This window comes from Corylus avellana, chromosome 4 (assembly GCF_965113065.1).
Source record: "Corylus avellana chromosome 4, dhCorAvel1.hap1.2, whole genome shotgun sequence".
Lineage (NCBI taxonomy): Eukaryota > Viridiplantae > Streptophyta > Magnoliopsida > Fagales > Betulaceae > Corylus > Corylus avellana.
The window spans coordinates 11,656,183-11,677,864 of record NC_142493.1 but is presented as its reverse complement, the minus strand read 5'-3'; the positions used below and the strand labels follow the sequence as shown (position 1 = coordinate 11,677,864).

Sequence of the window (21,682 nt, the reverse complement as noted above, 5' to 3'; positions counted from 1 at the left end):
AATACTATTTCAGTACAAATTAAATAGCCATTTGAGTTTTCAAAAATATTGCAAATGATACCTGTGGTAAGCCAATAAACATACTTGGTACCTCTGCCAAGATTTTGTTAAGTTTTTTAACGGAATATCACGTCACCCTTACACGTGAGTGCTACGTGGTGTGGTACCTGAGTTTTTGGTTGCCACGTCATATTTTATTTAAAAATAAAATAAAAAATAAAAAAAAGAAAAAACCAAAAAAACATATTTTATTTAAAAAAAAAAATCCAAAAAAAAAAAACATTGGGTGGCCAGCCACCCCGTTTGGCCTGGGGGTGGCCAAACCACCCCCATACTGGCCTGGGGGTGGCCGAACCACCGCCTTAGGCCATGGGGGTGCTTCGGCCACCCCCAGAGGGCCAGCCTGGCGGTGCTTTGGCCACCCCCCGGCTGCCTATGGGGTGGTTCGGCCACCCTAGCATATTTTCTTTTTTTCTTTTTTTTCTTTTTTTTTTTTGGTTTTTTGTTTTTTTTTTTTATTTTCTTTAAAAAGATAAAATATGTTTTTTTTTTTGTTTTTTGTTTTTTTAAAATAAAATATGACGTGGCATCCAAAACCCAGGTACCACGTCACATGGCACCAACGTGTAAGGGTGATGTGGCATTCTGTTAAAAAATTTAACAGAATCTTAACATAGGTATATCAAGTAAGTTTATTGACTTATCACATGTATCATTTGCGATATTTCTAAAAACCCAAATGATTATTTGACTTTGATGCAAACCACAATTACTTGAATAATATTCAACCCTTAAAAATATAATCCATTGGCCATTACCATGGGCTCATAACGGTATAACTATCACGAGGGGGCAGCGGTGATGTCAAAATTTTGTGAGAGGAGATGCGGAACTAATATAATATAATATAATATTTATACCCACGTGAACACATGGTCTTGGAATACTTGAATGGTCTTCCCCTGCTTCAAATTCCCTCTTTCCCCTATTCTTTTTTTTTTTTTTTTTTTTTTGGTAGAGTATCCCATTTCATTCTGATTTCCCTAATTTCTTTCTTTCCTCTTCTAGACATCAATGCACCTAACACTTCTAGAGAGAAAGAGAGTTCGAGACAAAGGGGAAAGGAAAACTAGGAGAAAGTGAGAAAAAGAGACTAAAAGCATGAGTAGGAGAGAGCATGAAAGAGAGAAGCTGAGAGAGACACAGAGAAAGTGTGGTCACAGAGAGAAACAGAGGGTAAAAAATTTGAGAAAAATAAAGGGCAAGACGTCAAGAAGAAAAGCAGAAGAAGAGGATAGAAGGAGGACTAGGGGGTAGGTTATAAAATCTAGAAAAACTACATGTTATAATTTTTTTTTTAATATTTTTACAGGAGCGGGAGCGTGCGTATCACTTCCGACAAATGAGGAGTAAGTCAACTCAAGCTAAGTAAAATTAATGAAACAAACTCCTATTTATACTGGGGGGATGGAATTTGGATTCCTTACCTTGTTTGGCTGGACACTTTTTTGTTTTTGTTTTGTAATTCGTATTTTTTGATTTTGTAAAAAATTTTGGTTCAGATTTCTGAAATGTAAAAATTTTCATGTTGAAGATAAAGTACAATTCTAGTTTGAAAACCACACTTTTTGGGTATTCACAAATTGTTGGTTGCCTTAAATGCAAATGATTGTCATTGATGACAAATAATTTGCATGAGATGTTGTCATAAAATATTTTAAAAAATAATCATAATAATCAACCTGGGTTTTGGGAATCTCTCACTACACGTAAAGTAACAAATAATAAAAAAAAAAATTGGTGATGCTCTTGTTTTTGTCCGTAGGTGAAGTGCATAATGCAGACCTATGTAAATTGATTGCTTCATTCTATTTCCTTTCTTTTCGTCAACCGGGCGTGTGCTGGGGGATAAGGCATTGCATCTTCATTTCTAAAAAAAAGGCTTGTACCTTGGGTTAAAGCATTGCATCTTCATATTTTTTTTTTTTTTTTAAAAAAAAAAAAAACATGCAGCTTCATTCAAGCATTCTCTTAAGCTACAACATTCAAATGTGATCCTACCAACAGCAAATCATCCAACGTAAAATAAATTACATCCTTCCAAACAAGGTTTTTTCCCTAAGACAAGCGACAACTGGCATAACAAAAATGCAATGCCAACAAAAATATATTCAACCAGTGAAGGGCACCAATAGTAGGAGGAATTCTAGGCAACATAATGTGCAAACGACCGAACCAAAATAGTACCGTATAGCAGTCTTTTGCCATTGTTTTGCCAATGAGTGGTCATCTTCTTCGATTGCATTATCATCACCATTCCAGTAGTTTTACTGTTCCACGTCAAGTGGAGTAAAAAAGTTGGTCACAGAGGGGAAAAGTGAGATTTGGAGTAAAAAAGTTAGGAATATTGGATTAAAAAAGGTTGGTCTGATATGAGATGAGATTTGATTTGATTCATTTATTGTGAATTGTCCCATTTGATGCCAGAAATCAGATAAAATCTTCATGCAGGGGGCATTGAAATTGCCATCCATTTCGAGTCTTTAATGGGTAAAGCTTCCACATCCGTCAGGTTTTGATATTCTCCAAATTGGTGTCAACTCATCACATTCTTCAATGCTTTATTGATAGATGATCTTGACAATCCGCAAAAGCAGGAAAATGTATAAACTCATAATCTTATATTTTAAATAAACAAATAATTCCTCCCTTGTTATATTGTTCAACTTGATATGTTGGTTGATTTTTTATACATTCAGTATTGAATCTGAAACTTCTCTATGTCTCATATTGCTTGGCGTAATGTCATAGTTATTATTTTTTTTTCAAATCTACATGCAAGCTTAATGAAAAAAAAAAAAAAAAAAAAAAAAATACCAATTGTAGCACAACTACATCAAATCATATTGAGACACATTTCAATTACAATTAAAAATTAAATTATAAAAACAGCCAAATAAAAACAAAGGGGTGGTCCCTTCCTTGTTTGGCAAGCACTTTTTTTTTTTTTTTTTTTTTTCGTAATTCATTTTCAAATCCAAATTTTATGATTTTGTAAATTATTCTGTTTAATATTTCTAAGTAAAAATAAGTTTACAATGCGCTTGGTCATGGTGACTCCCACTACAAGTTACACTAACGGTCAAACACCATTCCCCTTTTTTTTCGTTAAGGAGCTAACATTGTGGAAATAGATATACACATAATACAACAAATAGGCAACCATCTTCAATAGATTTTCAAACAATGGTGCGCCCGAGCTACATATAATATCAACCCATGCATTACCGTGATCCTACTAAAAACATTGCATTTACCAAAAATAAAGAAATTATCCTTCCAGCAAATTTAACAGCAAACGACATATAAGTTTAACAGCAAAAGACTTGCAACAACCAGTTCCCATTAATGCAATGCCACCAAAACGCACTTCAAGCAAATAAGAGCACTAATATTAGGAGTACCCCCAGGCAACATAAACAACACAAGATCGAACCAACACAGCATCGTAGTGCAGTATTGAGCCACTGGTTGCCCAATGCACCGCTATTACCATGTTCACCCTCTTCTAAGACATCAGCCGACGGTGTTGATACATTTTCCAACTCATCTTCCCAATCTACTCGCCCTTGCTGGGACGTGGGAGGCGGCAAAGTTTGTAGTAGCTCATCTTCCCAATGGAAACTACCTCGATGATTCTGCAAGAACACCAATTGAGCATGGATATAATACCAATGTATTAAAAAAATAAATATACGCATATTAATAGTTGAAGCAAAAACATTGCATACCTTGTAAAGGGGACACTTGTAAAATCGCCTCATGTAGTTTCTGTCGGTCCTAGAAACGAGTAGTTTCATCGGTCCAGCACCACATGGACATTGCATCTCAAGCTCCATAACTAATTTATTTAACACATTCATAAAGCCAACCAAAATGACATACATGTACAATATAAGGAGTACGACCAGATTGCGGAACACAAGAACAATTATTAAAATGGCATAGATATAGGTATGAGACCACAAGTTTTGATAATTATACATAGCAATCACCAAAATGACATAGTCATATATGCGTCCACAGCAGACATAATTATACATAGCAAATACCAAAATAACGTACGCCATCCATAGCGAGCATGTTGGCACACACAAAAGTAGTTTAGCACAAGTAAATGTGCTATAATGTCTAGTCATACAAAGAAATAGTCCCATTACACAACACATACCATAAACTAATAAACGGTACTGTAGGTACCGTAACAAAACATGAACTATATCACCATAGTTCCATTGCAATACCCAACACCACGTCAATTCGGCCCAAGCCTATTATCCCACATCAACTGCGCAATTTGGTCCCTAGTGTTTGCCATGTTCAAAGCAGAAGCATCAGAGAAGTCATAGTGGTTGGGGTAATCAGCACCATCGCCAAGAATCACAGGAGGGGCATGTTCAAAGAACATATCATTCCGGTCAGCTTGTCGGATGAAGTTGTGTAGTGTGCAGCATGCATTGACTACAAGGGGCTGGCGACAGACTTTGTACTTAGGCATGCCGTTCAAAACATGGAAGCGTGTTTTCAGCACTCCAAAGCATCGTTCAATCACCATACGGAGTGAGGAGTGACGGTAGTTGAACAATTCCTTGAACCCCTGCGGGTCCCCACCATTACGGAAATCTTGTAGGTGATATCTCTCCCCACGGTAGGGCGGAAGATAACCCATATAGCATGGAAACCCCGAATCAACCAAGTAGTAGTGATCTGAAAATTACCATGCAATACGTGTCATGATTGAGACCAAAGTTTAAAACATAAACATAGTTAATAGAGTTGGTTCGTGTAGTGAAGAATGCTCACCTGCAGGCGCTGTAGGAAATTCATTTTCAGGTCTCGTTATAGCATCGTAGAAGACCCTCGAGTCATTAGCGGTTCCCTCCCACCCGGTATACACGAATGTGAACATCATGTCGAAGTCACATGCGCACACCACATTTTGAGACACGACTCCCTTTCTCCCCCTGAAGGCATTTTGTTTCTGCGCCGGGACCCAAGCTTTGATATGGGTGCCATCAATAGCTCCAACACAATTCTACCATACCAGTAATTGTCAATTAGTGTAATGATAAAGTATGGCCCCAAAGTCGACCATATAATTGAAATTACATATTACTATTGTTTCATACCTGAAACCAGGGGTAATATTTCGGATTTTCTTGGATGTATGGGTGCACACCGTCAACATTCCTAGGCCTTATAATGCTCTTGCACAAGTTGCATAAAGCCCTCATGACACACTTGAAATGGTGTGAAATGGTCTCGGTGGAGTGTTGGAACCTGTCCGCCGCAACCCTCATCCCTTGGCGGTGCCCAACTATCAAGCAAAATATGGCTAGCGATTCTTCCACACTAACGGTGCGAGTATCTTGTATGTAGTTCGCCCTAAGGACATCTGCTAAGGAGGTAAAAGTATCTCTTTTCATGCGAAATAGCTCGTAGCAAGTGCCCGGATGCCCATGTAATACCTCATGCACGAATGCAGCACCCGTGAGGGCTGACGTGCGCTGGGGTATCCTGTCCACTTCGTTTTCTTCATCCCACAAAGCCTCGATGTGAAGCAAATTGAAGAACATCTCCTCAAACCAGTCATCGTCATCCATGACATGGTCAACAGCACCATAGAAAACAAAATTTGGGACATTTGGGTTCATCCTGTTTGGAAAATGTATAAAATGGCAACGTCAAACACAAATGATTGTAATTACATGGTCATTACCAAATATTTTGCCATTTTTAATATTGTTGTTACCTCTCTTTTTTTGTTTTTTTTTGTTTTTCCCTTCTGCACAGTAAGGAGATAGAACAATTTATTAGTGCAAGTATGGTTCTTTAAAATGCAACAAACGATCGGTGTTCCCTTTTGATTGGTGGTATGTCGTGGATTTGTGTTAGTCGGTACTGTTATATCTATCAAGTGACCCACAATTAAATTAAATTATTAAATAATAATATGTAGTAAGTCATAATGTGACTTGTAACATTAATTTTTGAAAAATATATAATAAGTTATTATATTATGAATAAATTAATACATAAAAAATTTCTTGAACCGAATTCTTAGACAAAACAGTTGTATGCTTGTCAAATGATCAGTGTAAGTATTGATTATTCAATATTGGGTACAGATGGTTTAACCCATTTTACACAATTTCTTAACTATTCTCATTTTAACACGAGTTAAGGTAATAACAACAATTAAATATAGTAAAAAAACCCAAAAAAATTGAATTAGGTTTTGTACTGCGAATATAATTGAATTAGGTCTTGAACAATTTTTTTATGTAAAAAATAATCCTAACAAATGAATATCAAAATAAATTTTTTGATATTGTTATAATATTAATATTAATCAAATAACTTAATTAATTATTTGTTTAGTATTTTTTTTTTGGGGGGGGGGGGGGGTGGTTGGTGAACATTGATTTCATGCTATTAACACGTGTTGGGCTTTACGGGTTTAGACGATAATTTTTTTTCCCATCTTGTAAAATGGGCAATTTAGACACAAGGTGAAGTATACTTTGCCTACTCCTATGAACTTCAACCATTGTGTGGTCATTTAACATGTCTACCTACTAAAATAGAAGCATACAACAAAATCTATTGCAAAGTAGAACTCAAAACAATCACAATCAAAAGCTTTTAATTTCAAACCACGTATTTATATTAATTTTGGTACTTGGATATTCAATAAGTGTTAATTAGATAAATTTGTTTAGGGTTTAGGGTTTAAGCATTCATTCACAAATTTATGAAGCAGTCTAATTCTTCCATCGTTAAGGACTAAGGAGGTAAGCAAAATAAGCAAGAAATTAAAGGTGAAAAAAAAAATGGTAAGAATCAATTATACCTAATCCATAATAACACGTCACAGCTTATATAACCCCAAAAAAAGGTCATATCCATTAAATAGTAGGACTTCCCCTATCCTAGGTTTGGCAACGACCCCTACATGCCGTGCAACGCTCTACTGCTAAAATTTGAGGGCTGCCCCTAACGATTTCAATTAATATTAGAGTTGGATTTGAAGGGTTCTGAACAGCTCAAATCTTAATTAACCCATTTTTATGGTTATAATTTTATTTTATTTTATCTAACGTTAGACAGGATCCCATAACTAAATTAATTAAATGCTGTGTCCCCCTACCCATTGACAAAGAATCAACCAACGTAATTACATTATAGCTTAGTTCTTAACGAAATTCATGGCAAAATTTAAATTTTGGACACATACGCAGGGACCGAACTAGAATGTATAGTTTGCGGGCTAAATTTTTTTTAAAAAAATATAGAGGGACAAAAGTTAATTTTTATAAATATTTAAAAAATAAAATAAAATTTTGGGGGACAACCCACCCCCCCCAATCCAAGGGGTGATTTTTCCCCGCAGATGCGTGTTATCATCCAAAAGATTTGGCTCAAGAGTTGAAAAAGAAATTACAAGATCTAAGGAACACAGGAGTTATCTTTCATTAATATGCAACTTTCACTGGGATGGAGAAATGTTTCTTCAAGTGAATAAGCAGGAAAATGCTAAAAATAATTGCACAAGATCTAAGAGATTGGAGTAGTCAAACATAAGTTCTTAATCCAAAGAACTACTATTAAAAACTGTTTAATCTGTATTATTATGAATAAATTTAAACTTTTTAACTAATTATTTAAGAAAATAATTGCATGCAGCCCAACGGAAACACAATCTAACTTCTCTGCCTAGTTCATACATACCTTGAACATTAAACAAGGCCAACTTTCCAGAACAATGTCAAACAGAGTGAAGATTACATCCCTCAATTTATAATGTGGCATACAGTGAAAAACCCTGACAAGCACTTTTACTCAACTCAACTAAAGAAAAGAGTAGTAAAAATATTTAAAAGGATATAAGCCAGGTGGGATTTCTCAGGACTTGCTTGGAACATATCAATGTGTTCTAATTCACTATACTTATCATTACAATAAATTGGTCACTTAAATATAGTACATTTACTAGCTATATATTGCCAATTAGTGAGAAAATACCAAACCATGTAACCTAGATTTAAAGCAAGAGTGCTGCAGCATAATTGCCTAGTGACAGTACTCGAACCTTCAATAAAGATATCACACAACTAATCCATTGGGAAACCAACAAGGAAACTACGGATAGCATGGCCTCTCATCTCTATATGGATAGCTTACCTACTTGTCTATAACAAGTTTACCATTCATAAGTTTATCATTATTTCAACATCTTCAAGTGCATAACATGATGGATTGTATGTTACCTTCCCAGATTCTGTACCAACTAAAGCCACCCCACATTTGCATTCTCTAGATGTCAGGTAAGAAGATCATAGCATCCTCTATGAGTATTTGTACACATTTTGGGTGGGGAAAAAAATTAAAGCTAGCACCTTGAAAAGAAGCCAGTGATACCAAGGATTCATTTTAAGCCTAGTGGTGATGTAATGGGAAATTCCATCAAAGAATGATCCATTCTCCAATGAGAAAAGGTTACGTCTAGTCATACAAAGTCTACAAATTGTGTTTAGCTCTTATATTGTTAAATAGGCATAATTCCTATGAACTTGACCTATTCCTAATTTGTGTTTAACTCTTACATTGTTTTAGGCATAAACTAAGTCTACAAATTGAGATGCAAGGGAGAAAATAATCATTACCAGACAACAATGTTCATTCTAATATTAATATAATGTACTAGATGATAGGAGTATACAAGTATTATTAACAATAACCATAGGATTTCCAACCAGACATACTAGCAAACCATAACAAATGGAGAAAGTTGAACATAAAACAGGATGTAAACAAGAAGGAGCGTATAGAAGATAAATCAAACATGTCACATTAGTTAAGTGCAAGAAGTTCAAGCAAATATAAAAAAGGTGCCAGTGGCACTAATATTACATGCCAATTGTTCTTGGAAATAAGCAAATATAAAGGTGCCAGTGGCACTAATATTACATGCCAATTGTTCCTGGAAATAAGCAAATATAAAAAAGCACCAGTGGCACTAATATTACATGCCAATTGTTCTTGGAAAATAACATAATAAAACAAGCCGACAAACCCATAGAAACATGCTGAAAAAAACAAACAATGCCATAAGTAGCATTAGAAACGGTCCAACAAAAAAGTTTGTATGCAATCAGCATGCATACAAACTTAAACCACAAGCCCAACAACATAGTTACAGCTTCCCAATCCAAGCCTTCTTCCTTTCTGGAGGTAGTGCAATAAAACCATTACGGACATTCTCATCCCTAAAGAGCTCAAATGCCCTAAAATACCTATCATCATCTAGGTCGGGGGCAATCTCATCCAACATGCCAATGGCCCTACTCATGCCATTGGAAAAAGATGCACCACTACCCCTAGCACCTGCACTACCTTCCCCACTACTCATTCGCAGTTGATCTTGTAACAAGATTTCTTTCTTCAAACGGCTAACCTCGGTAAACTCTTTTAATGCATCACTACGAAGAGAATCTATATGAGATTTACCCTTACCTTTCCTCTTGTGTTCTGTGCTAGGCCCAGAACTATCAACTGGACGCTTACCACGTCCGTTACCCCCAATGACTATACCCCTATTTTGAGCAGGAGGTTGGCCACTCCCCTGACTCGAACCACCCACAGAACCAAGAAACTCCCCACTCACACTGTTATCAACAGCCGCATTGGTTGCTTGACTAACATGCATTCCAAACCGCAAGAGTTGCTCATTCAACTCGTCCTCTTCGTCACTACCCGGTGGTGTCCTAGCGGATGAATGGCGGAGGACCCCAGTGGCTGTTGAGCCATTGAAGAGTAGACCCAACATTTCGTAGTTTGGACAGCCCTTCCTTCGAAAACGACTAGCCTTCGGCTTGATCTAGGACAGACGAAAAAATAAAAAATAAGAACGCTTCTGTGTGACCTCAAATTAGAGTGTGGGAACTGATATATTAGGCAAGGGTTACCGAACTTTACCCTAAGATACTGCTGCCACTGGGTCTCAGTCCCCTGGACTGTGTTTGATACTGGGTCCCAACCAAATCCAGTTCTGTGCTGGAGTAGGTCAGAGAAGTCACGGTGGTTCATCCTAAGTCTGGAAAATTTAGTCCGACACTGTACGGCAGTGTAGGTCCGACCGGTCATTGTAGAAAGCTGGGAAGCTATAGGCGACCACAGGTTCATATTAACTGACCCATTCACTATTCTCCCCGTATTGGACAATTCGACCAACATTTGCACAAACATACGTTCAAACTCAGGAGACCAAAGTGATGGGTCCTCGCCTTCAGCGGGTTCCATCAATGCATAAATATACCAACGTAAAAAAAAAAAAATGTTCATGTCTACATCTTAACCAACACAGCATTTCACTGCCAAACAATAAAAAAAAAAACCTGAATAGCTCGTGTGAGGCATACCTTACGCCTTTTGTAGGAGATGGGTGTCTCTGGGTCCCGATATCGCTTGCTACTCCTTGTCCAATACGCCTGCACAAATATAGGTAACAGTGTGTGTAAATGATATAGAAATTAAACAAATTGAACGAAAAGGAGCATAGAAATTGAGAGGGAGTGCGATTATAACCTTCCAAGACCGTGTCTTCGAAGGGGTGCCCGTGTCCGTAGATGCTGAAATGATACAGGGTCGACGTTGCTTACGAGGTGACTGCGGAATAGTTGTAACGGAGTAGCTATCGGAGGATTTCACAGACCCCTCTGAAGAAAGGTCGATGAAGATGGCCTTCTGCATGTCGTTGTGGAGGAGGATTATATGGACGGGTGATTACTATTCACATATCAGCTCAGCTCCAGGGAAAGTGTACTAGGTATTGATGAGGACTCCATTAGCGCGCGGCTCGGGGTGGAAGAAGTTGAGGGCATACGTACTGCAGAGGACGCTGGAGAAGACGGGTGTAATTGCCCATTGAAAAAATGCATCGCAGCTCTGGTTTGTGGAGATAAGCGAAAATGCTTCAGACAAACAGATCAACGACGACTGAAAGGGCACGTTGGGCTCACATATCTGGTATGGACGGCCCACATTTGTTCAAAAAGAAATGGACGGTCTGATGAGCATGCACAAATCAAGATGCCACTAGCCATACGCGGTTCGCAATTCACACAATGGGTGTGATTCGGTGTGGTGTAGGTGCATGGCAAAAGTCTGTGCGAATCTTTGACATACGTTTGTTAGGCACAAGTTGCATGATGGGTGAGGTGGCGTCCATCCACGAGTCGATTAAGGGAATTTCATCCCTTTACAGTGAGTGCAAGTCCATCCTAAAATAAACTAAGTCTGAAAACGGACGGTCAGATGAGGCTTGACAGAAATCGGACGATGCTCAGCTAATGTTGGAATTCCCGCACATCAATTTAAAATTTTCGTTGGCTTCGCCAGCTTTCACGGCAACCAACGCATGGAGAACGTGCGTTGGTTGCCGTTGTGAATCTTGCGGCAGATTTGTTATACTGTCCATTAACTTTTGACAGCAGTGGTTGGTGATTCTGTGGGTCGCGTGCATGAATTTTAATTACAGGGACCTGCCACATGTCACCCTTAGCATTACCGAATACCGACGGATGGTTAGGATTAAAGAACCTTTGCTCTTACAGATGCATCTCGTCTCCCAAGCCGAGTTCACCGTGACATTGGGTACAGGTGATTTTTTTCCAATTGTTGCAGAGCCGCCTGACAACTGTGTTGTCTTCACGCCAAGCAGTAATTTCAATCTGCAGTGGGTTGGTGTGTCGGTGCGTGTGAGTCGGTGGGCAGTAATTATTGGGCCTTGTTTCTGAACTAATAAACGGTACTGTACAACACTGGCCTTAAAATCAGGGCTGGTCGTGCTTGGGGTTCGAGTGTGCAAACGGGCCGGTTTTGGAATTTGGACCTGGATCACATTTCAGAAATAAATTCCAGTTGGGTTTTGTGACGAACGGGCCAAACACCAAATCTGCATGGGTTTTTTAAAATATCCAAAACAAAAACAAAATCTGGCCCATCCAAACAAGGCCTTAAAATTTTTAGGAAAATTTTAGTTTTTGAAATTTTAGATTTAAGTCATTCATTTTCATTCAAAAGTTAGTATCCTGCCACGTATCTCACTATTAATAAAATAATGATATCAATAATATCATTACATATTTATTATTATTTTATTAGTAGTGAGATACGTGGCAGGATACTAATTTTTGGATGAAAATGAATGGCTTAGATCTGAAATTTCAGAAACTATAATTCCCCTAAGAATCCGAATCCTATTTAGTGAAGGCGAAATTAACGCTTGCTGTTGCATCATATATAAAATTATAAATCGAGTGAAAAGAAATAGGGTAAAGTCCACATACCCCCTCAAACTATCACCGCATTGACAATATTCCTCTCAAACTTTCAATTGTGACAATGTCTCTCAAAACTACAAAAACATTGTCAATATCCCTCCAAAGCTAGCAAAAAGATCAAAATGTCCCTATATATTTCTCAATATAACAAAAATACCCCTATAATTCAAAAAAAAAAAAAAATTTGTAAAAAATGGAAATTTTAATTTTTTTTTTTTTAAAAAAATTATTTTTATTTTTTAAAACGAAAATTTTTTATTTTTTTTAAAAGGATTTTTTGAAAAAAAAAAGGAAATTTTTATTTTTATTCAATTTTTTTAAAAAAAATTTTTAAGAGATTTTTTTTTTAAAAAAAAAAAAATTGGCGGAAAATTTTATTTAAAAAATTACAAAAAAAAAAAATTTAATAAAAACGAAAATTTTAATTTTAAAAAAAAAATCGAAAATTTTTTTTTTCTTATAAAAGGAATTTTTTATTTTATTTTAGGTTTTTTTCTAGAAATTTTCGTATTTTTGTTTTTATTTTACGAAGGGTAGTTTCGTCATTGGGAGGAACATTGACAAGGTTTTGGTAGTTTGGAGTGGACATTGTCACAATTGAAAGTTTGGGGGGACATTGTCAATTGGATGGTAGTTTGAGGGGGATATGTGGACTTTTCCCAAAGAAATAAAACACAGTTCGAAGATTGACTTACACGAATATTTTTTTTAAAATGAAAATTTTTATTTAAATTTTTTAAAAAAAAATTAAGAAAAGGAATTTGTTTTTTTAGACGAAAATTTTTAATTTTTTTAAAACATAATTTTTTATTTAAAAAAAATCTTAAATTTTTATTAAAAAATCGATTTTTTTTTCTGATAACAAGGATTTTTTTTTTTTTTTTATTTTTTTTTTAATTTTAAATTTGGCCACCGGTTGGATTTTTTTTAGAAGTTTTAGTATTTTTTATTTTTATTTTACTAAGGGTAGTTTTGTCATTGGGGGGATATTGACAATGTTTTGATAGTTTGGAATGAACATTGTAATAATTAAAAGTTTAGAGGAGAACATTATCAATTGAGTAATAGTTTAGGATATTTTTCTTTATTGGTATTCTTAGCATTTTTTTTTGTTAGTTGTTTTGATTATCTTCACCTATTTGGCAGTTTGAATGAGGTATGCGGACTTTCCCATTTTTTCTTATTCTCTTTGGTTTGAATTGAATGTAAGAATTTAGAAGACGCCTTTGATCATTACCATGTTGATTGATGTGGTTGATTTCCCCTTTTTTTTTTCTTTTTCTTTTTCGGAAACCAATAGAATATCACTTATAAGAAATGTTATGAATACTAAATTTTTTACTAAGATGATGTGTAACTTATTTATTGAAGATAATTAAAATAATTAATAAAGAAAAATGCTATAAGTACATACAAATGAATAAATTCTACATTATCTTGGTATTCATTTCTTAGTAAAAAAATTAGTATTCATAACATCAACATTGAAAAGGCATTAGGCTACGTATAAGGACACTAGCACTAGCCACTTATTTTGCCTTTACTCACAATCCTCAAATAATATACCCCAACATCTCAACCCTCCTCAAGTCATTCGCCTGTCTAATTCAAAACACTATCAAACATTAATGCTTAAAATTGTTTTTGGATAAGGAAACACCAATACCCAATTAGGAGCCGCCTTTTGTTTTGATAAGCAAACATTATTCCTTCCTTATATTAAATACACCAAAAGTTGTTACTAGAGTTGGGTGACAGCGCCCCACCTCCGATGTTTAACTTAATGAAGTATTCGAGACAATAAACTCAATAAAATGTGCCTACTTATAAATTGGGACCATTACCTTTATTGTCAATATGGTAATTAAGTAGACTTGGTTCATTAAGGGGCGAAGATAAAGGGGGCAAATATATAATGCGGCATATACTCATCAAATGTTGCTTTCTTTCGGGAGATGTTCCTCCAACTCCATCCACTACTAAAATCATAGTCATTAACGATGTGATTTTTAGCAGCTTTTTCAAGTAAATGATGGGCCAACTTGATAAATTTTAGGGCTTAAGGCGATAAGTTTAAGCGAGACATTTTTATTATATCAAGATATTTATTATAGTATATTTATTTTAATATTTTTTAATTTAATAATCACCATTCTTACTTTTTGTGATGTGTAATTACTAATTGAGTTTTAGAATCTTAGGCCATTTAAAACGCTATTTCTCAACATTTAAATGGTTACTTGTTAGTATTTTAGACCACCACTTGTAACAATTCTAAATTATTATAATGAATGCTTCTACTTTTTCTTTTTCTTTTTTATATATATATATATATATATATATATATATATATGATGTTATTATGATTATGAATTTATGATGTTCAATTAATCCATTACAAGTTCACAATTTGGGACAGTTAACATGTATCGTACGACATTAATATTTAGGGTAGAAAGCACATACACATGTATATGATTTACACTCTAAAACATTTTCAGCATTGATTAAACTAAAATGTAAAATGAAACACAAAGAAGTGATAATGTAGGGTAAAAATTAGAACACCCAATCAAACAATAAGAATTCCAAATTAACTGTACCTTTGACAAATTTAGCACATACAAAAAAGTGATGCAGATGGAGGAACTGCAGTGTATGAGGCAGATAGTGAGAAATTTGTGTAACTATTTCCTTGAACATGGATTCTATCTGCCCCCATAATGAGAAGCAATATTAGACATAGAGAGTGACATTGAAGCTGGTCTATTCACAACTAGAGCAAGATGTGTTGTTCCTGGCATATTTGATGGGAGAATAGGCAATGGAGCCTCAAAATTGAGAACATGAATTGCTTCCCTTAATGGAGGCTTAAGGTTTCGGTTAGGGTGAGAGCACCAAAGCCCAACAATTATCAAGCGCTCCATTTGTGGCTCATCAAAATCTCCACCCAACCTTGGATCAGCTGCTTCAAGTACCTTTCCTATTCCATAGAGCTTTCGAACCCATTCCACCATGACTACTTGATCTTCAAGAGCATTGATCTTGATTGATTTTCTTCCACAAGCAATCTCCAGAGCGACAATTCTGAAACTATAAACATCTGACTCCTTGCTGGCCTTACCAGTTGTGACACATTCAAGAGCCATGTAGCCTATTGTGCCTACCAATACAGTTGTTTGTGACCCTTTCACATGGTCCACAAGCCTAGCTAGCCCCAAATCCCCAAGTTTAGTATTAAAGTTTGAATCAAGCATAATGTTACTTGATTTTATATCCCTATGCACCACACATTGTTCCCATTCCTCGTGCAAGTAAAGCAATGCCCATGCCAATCGTTGAGCAACTTTGTACCTTATTGCCCATGTCAATAAGCTTTCTTCAGTAAAAAGATGTGTATCTAAGCTTTCGTTTGGCATTAACTCATAGACGAGTAAGAGTTCTCCTCTTTCATGGCACCAACCAATGAGTTGCACCAAATTTTTATGTCTGAGTCAACTAATAATTTTACTTCTGAGGCATACTCCTTTATCCCCTGTTTAGACCCTTCTGATACCCTCTTGACAGCAACGTAGGAATTCGAGTCCCTTAAAAATCCTCTGTAAACTCCACCAAATCCTCGCTGGCCTAGCTTTTCTTTATAACTAAAATTATTGGTGGCAGCCAATTTATTAAATGAAAACTTGTTGTGTCCTGTTTCCCTTTGAAATTCTTCAGCCATAAACCTATCAAAGGTGAGATCCTCTTCCGTGTCCCTCCTATTCCAGTATTCCTCTTCCAAAAGCCAAATAGAATTAAAGCAAACCCACCAAGCAAAAAAGATCCACCACCACCCAACGCCACAGCTAATCCCAACCTCTTGTTTTTGTTTTGGTTGGGGGCCGGATTCTGACTCATATTGCCTTCCATTGTTGGTTTGGCTAAAGTATCTTCCAAAGTTGAACTAAAATCCCATGTACGAATGGTATGCATTGCAGAAGCATTTCCTGTTGCGGCTGACAATCCAAAAGTTACCCATTCAGGTAAGTAATGTCTCAGATCAACATTATAAGAAAAGGATTGCCATGCAGTAGCAGTATTTGAAAATGAGTCCCCAACAAAAGTAGTGAAGAGAACACTCAAATTATGAGAACTGGAATTATAACTAATCCAAGCTTCATTGATTTCCCCTTGAAGAATAGAATAATTACACCCCCCACCCCCCCCCCACCCCCCCCCCCCCCCCACCCCCCCCCCCCCCCCCCCCCCCCCACCCCTCCCCCAATGACACATTTGCAACAGATTTTAAGGAGTTTATATCAATACCTACATGTTCGCCGGGCGGATCCAATTGTTCGTTTGGATAGATGTCAAACTCCACTGCAACAAAAGGATTGTTCGTCGAGTTTAATAACTGGTCATCCCTAGCGAGACCCATAGTGGCACCTTGGTAATTGACAATAGGAGTTGTTGAACCACTAGGAGCTAGGAAGAAGGCAAGCCCATCTCCATAATTATTTCTATTTTGAGAATCAATTACAAAGGTAAATTAAGTGGGTAGTGAAATCTGTGAGGTTTCCAGATTCCTTGTCCCACATGTGCATGGGACTGGAATACGTGGCTCTACCTACAACTTCTGATCTGCCCAAAAGTGAGATGTCGGTGAGTTGGATGGCTGAGTCTTCAGCCAAAGCTGTGTCATATGTTATATCGGAGTCACCAGGATTGAAACTGGTGAAGTTGAAGGATAAAGCACTTGTAAATTGCCGTAGTGGGGAGAAGAAACTGGTGACCATGAAGAGATAAAAGAGGATTAGGGGCTTTGGAAATGGAAAATGTTTGATTTTGAAGATGTAAAAAGCCATGATCGGAAGTTGGAAGGGAGGTTGGGTCTAAGAAGAAATTGCAGATTGTAATTAGAGAAGCTAGAAATAGATACAAATTTAGAAACAAATTGCGATGTGATTGATGGATATAAATTTCCACAAATTTAGAAGCTAGTTGCGATGTGATAGATATAAATTTCCACACTCAAATTCAATGCATATATATACGAGTGACAAGTAATTCTCCATTTTTTTCCAAACCAAGAAGCACGCCCAGCTTTGCTCAAAAGTTGTTCATATTGAAATGTCCAAAATCTAATCCACGGACCACGATAAGAGACCGCTGCGTGAATTTGATAATTTTTTTTTTTTTTTTTTTTTTTTTTTTTTTAATGTGGTGCATTATCTGTGGGGGAATAGGATCATCTCAATTTCAAATGAAATTGAGAATATCCAGTTAGAATATTTTAAACGGGCAAAATTGTTAAAAAATTATAATGGCAATTTTACCCCTCTAAAAAACACTAACGGAATACTTTGCATTGCATTTGAAATGGAGAGGATCCTATTCCATCTATGGGCATATGGCAATTAAGTGTCTAACATGTACCTGAATTAGCTCCAAATGGTCGAGGGTGGTTGGACCACTTTCTCTTTGTCATATTTTAAGGTTAGTTTTGTCTCTTTAATTTGTTGGCTTTGGACGACATTGATAATTTTTGATAGTTTGAAGAAAAAATTGACTCAACCAATAGTTTGAGGAAGACGGTGATAATAAAGTGATAGTCTGAGATTAGGATCACCACCAATTAGCTCTCCAACTTCCTATGCGACCAGTTGCTTAAATAAAATTTTGGTTATTGGGCAACCAATTTGGATAAGTGGGTCTCATATATATATATATATATATATATAAATAGATAATGTTAAGTTATTTTCTGTCTCTCCAAATTATTATGACTTTTAAAATCAGATGCAAATCCAATACATCAATTTGAGAGAAACGCCTTGTTTGGGAAGCAAGATTTTCCAACTCAATCTCAAATTTTTTCTAAATTCAAGTTTGGCAATTTTTTAAACTCAATTCAACTCAACTCAAAAAATTTCAACTTAACTCAACAATTTTCAACCCAATTAATAAAAATTATAAATAAAGATTGAAAAAATAAATAAAATAAATAAATAAATAAATTTAGGGTAGCCGAAACACCCCAGGTGGTGGCTGGGCCACCCCAAGCCCAACTGGGGTGGTCCGACCACCCCTTAATATTTTATTATTTTTTAAAACTTCTTATTATTATTTTTTTATTTAAATTTAAAATATATGTAATATTTTATTATTATTTCTATCAATGGGACATATGTTTCATTTATGACCTTAGAGAGATCCTAATTATTAATTGGATATTCTCTAATCCAAAATGGATAGAAGAAAATCCTCTACCGTGTTTGACCCACATTCCTTCGTGGGCCATAGGTCGAATAATGAAGGTTGTTGATAGAGGACAATTTTCAATCATATTTGCTTTAACAAAAGGGACATATATAGCGATTCTGACATCATATGGAGACATAATTAATGGCGTTGGAAAGCTCATTTAGAGGGTTACAAAGTCATATATCATTAAGTTTTCCTAATTCAAATGTTTACTAAGTTAAAATAGACCGTAAAAAGAAAATTGAAAAGCCGTACAAAATTGCTCGTATGTTGTTTATGTTTGAACAAGCTTTAAAACAAGTTGACAAAATAGCTCGTTCAATAACTCATATGAAGTTGGGTTCGAATGAGTTATTCATAGATGCACTCGTTTAAAGTTGGGTTAGAACGAGCTGCTGTGTGAATTGACAATTCATGTAAGAATACGAGGAAACCATAGTTAGGTTCGAAAGAGCCTCTTACACGTTCAGATAAGCTCCAATAAATTTTTGTAAACAAACTTTTATTTGAGCGTTTTCTTAGGTTCAGGAGTCTAGGTAGTATAAATATAGGTAATAGCTATCTATAGCCTTAATTTATTATGTTATTTTGACCAGTGATCAATGAAAAACACTTTTAAGAGTGGTTTTCTTTTCTATCCACATTAAATCCTTGATTGAGTATTAGTTTTAAGAAGAGTTGTGATTCTTATCTTGTTTGTCTTGGCAAACTAATCACTACACCCTGCATTAATTGATATCAAAGTCAAGTTGCACTGCATCAATTATTTAATTGTTGATGGAGATCTTGTGGGCTAAACAACAAAAAAATTCGTCGAAAGCGCGTTAACTAGCAGAGCAGGAATGTTAGTAATTACTACTCTTAACTATTGGCAAATATATCAAGGATTAAATTAAGGGTGAATTAAATTAAGCTGGAAGAGAAATGATAGGATTATAAAATATTTTACAAAATAATTTTATTGTCCTATTATAATTGAAAACGAGATAAATTTATATTTTAAAAAATTTAATCATATTTTTTTAAAATTAAAAAAAAAATAAAATTAGAAGCCTAACAATTTTTCAGCTGAAAAGGCTAAAAAAAAAAAAAAAATTGCTAAATAGAAAATCTCTTTTTAAACCATGAGATGGTAGAATTTGTAAATGGGTTAAAGTAATTCCAAAAATATTTATGTATAATATTTATCTCACAAAAGATAAGGTAATTGTGAAGTGGGAGAGTGTTGTTCTCAAAGTTAGAATTGTCAGAGTCATTCATTTATGAGGACCTCAAAGGGAAGTTGTGGCATTTAAAACTCTCCGCATCCAATTCCCAATGCTCCAACTACCTCGCATTTACTCCGATCGACGGATGGACGGATGGATGGGACAGATTAACAAAAAAAAAAAAAATTCAGTAATTCTCCCACTATTGCTGGATCCAATCCATCATTTCTTCTCAAATTGCATTTTAGACCCTTGATATTTGACAAAATTGCATGTCCGGGTGTGTCGGTGATCCAGCAGAGATTCTGTCCTTTCCACTGCTCCATGAATCAGACTTTTGTGGTGGAAATGTTAGAAGGACTACTGCTATCGCTATGTCATCAGAGGATCATTTACAAAAAGCAGATTTTCACATGGCTTTGTTCTCTTCTGGCAGGTAAAGAAAAAACGACTATTATTATTATTTTTTTTTGGGACAAGGTCACATGATTTTGATGTAATAAGGACGAGATTGTGTTTGGTTTTTTCCTTTGCTAGCTGGATACTTTTTTCTGCTTTTCTTTTCTCTTTTTCTATTGACAGACCTATTCCTCCCCATTATTGATGGCCGTGTTATACTCAACTGACTTCTTTTTGTCCTGTTGTGCGTGGAGGCCAGAGGGGGGACCACATGAAGACGACACAAGTCTCAGCCCCAATTGTCTCATTTATGAGCTTCACATGCATGCTTACGTGTTCTCTCTCTCTCTCACGAATCACGATAGATTGGGTGGTCGTTTCTGAGCCACCACCAATGCAGGCGCAGAGCACATCCGTCCCATCCATCCGTCCATCCGTCGATCGGAGTAAATGCGAGGTAGTTGGAGCATTGGGAATTGGATGCGGAGAGTTTTAAATGCCACAACTTCCCTTTGAGGTCCTCATAAATGAATGACTCTGACAATTCTAACTTTGAGAACAACACTCTCCCACTTCACAATTACCTTTTCTTTTGTGGGATAAATATTATACATAAATATTTTTGGAATTACTTTAACCCATTTACAAATTCTACCATCTCATGGTTTAAAAAGAGATTTTCTATTTAGCAATTTTTTTTTTTTTTTTAGCCTTTTCAGCTGAAAAATTGTTAGGCTTCTATTTTTTTTTTTTTTTTTTTTTAAAAAAATATGATTAAATTTTTTAAAATATAAATTTATCTCGTTTTCAATCATAATAGGACAATAAAATTATTTTGTAAAATATTTTATAATCCTATCATTTCTCTTCCAGCTTAATTTAATTCACCCTTAAATTAAATCTATGTAGCATAATTGACACTTTTAAAAACGGATTCTCTCCATAACGGCATTACTCGAAAGATTGTATATATATAATAGGCGATATTAGTACTTTGGATCACAAAAGGGACTCATTTTAGAACCAGCTGGCATGTGTTAGTAAGGAAATTCTTTTAGGCCATGTAGCTCTGAATTCACTGGAGGGGTTCCACTTTTTATTTATTTATTTTTTATAATTTTATTTTATTTATTCAAATACAATACAGGAACGTGGGAGGGGGATACAAGAGGAGTTAAACTTATTGTTTCTAAACCAAAGCATGAGATATCAACATAAAATGATCTGCTTATTAGAAAGGGGAAAAAAAGTACAATATGCTTGCAAAGATTAGCATACTTATGTTAGTTAAAGTACGATCTTCTAATTGACGTAGGAAAAAGAATGAAAAAGAAGAAAATAAAATGGAAGAAAGAGCGAGTGGCGTGGGGGAAGGTGGGGGAAAGTGGAAAGTTGGTGTCAGAGGAGTTTTTTATTTCGTTGTCTATC

General features: G+C 35.7%; 1 pseudogene; it reads right to left on the bottom strand.

The window, feature by feature from the left end:
* Positions 1-15,017: 15,017 nt before the first annotated feature.
* Positions 15,018-17,248, bottom strand: LOC132177951 (L-type lectin-domain containing receptor kinase IX.1-like; annotated as a pseudogene).
* Positions 17,249-21,682: the final 4,434 nt, after the last annotated feature.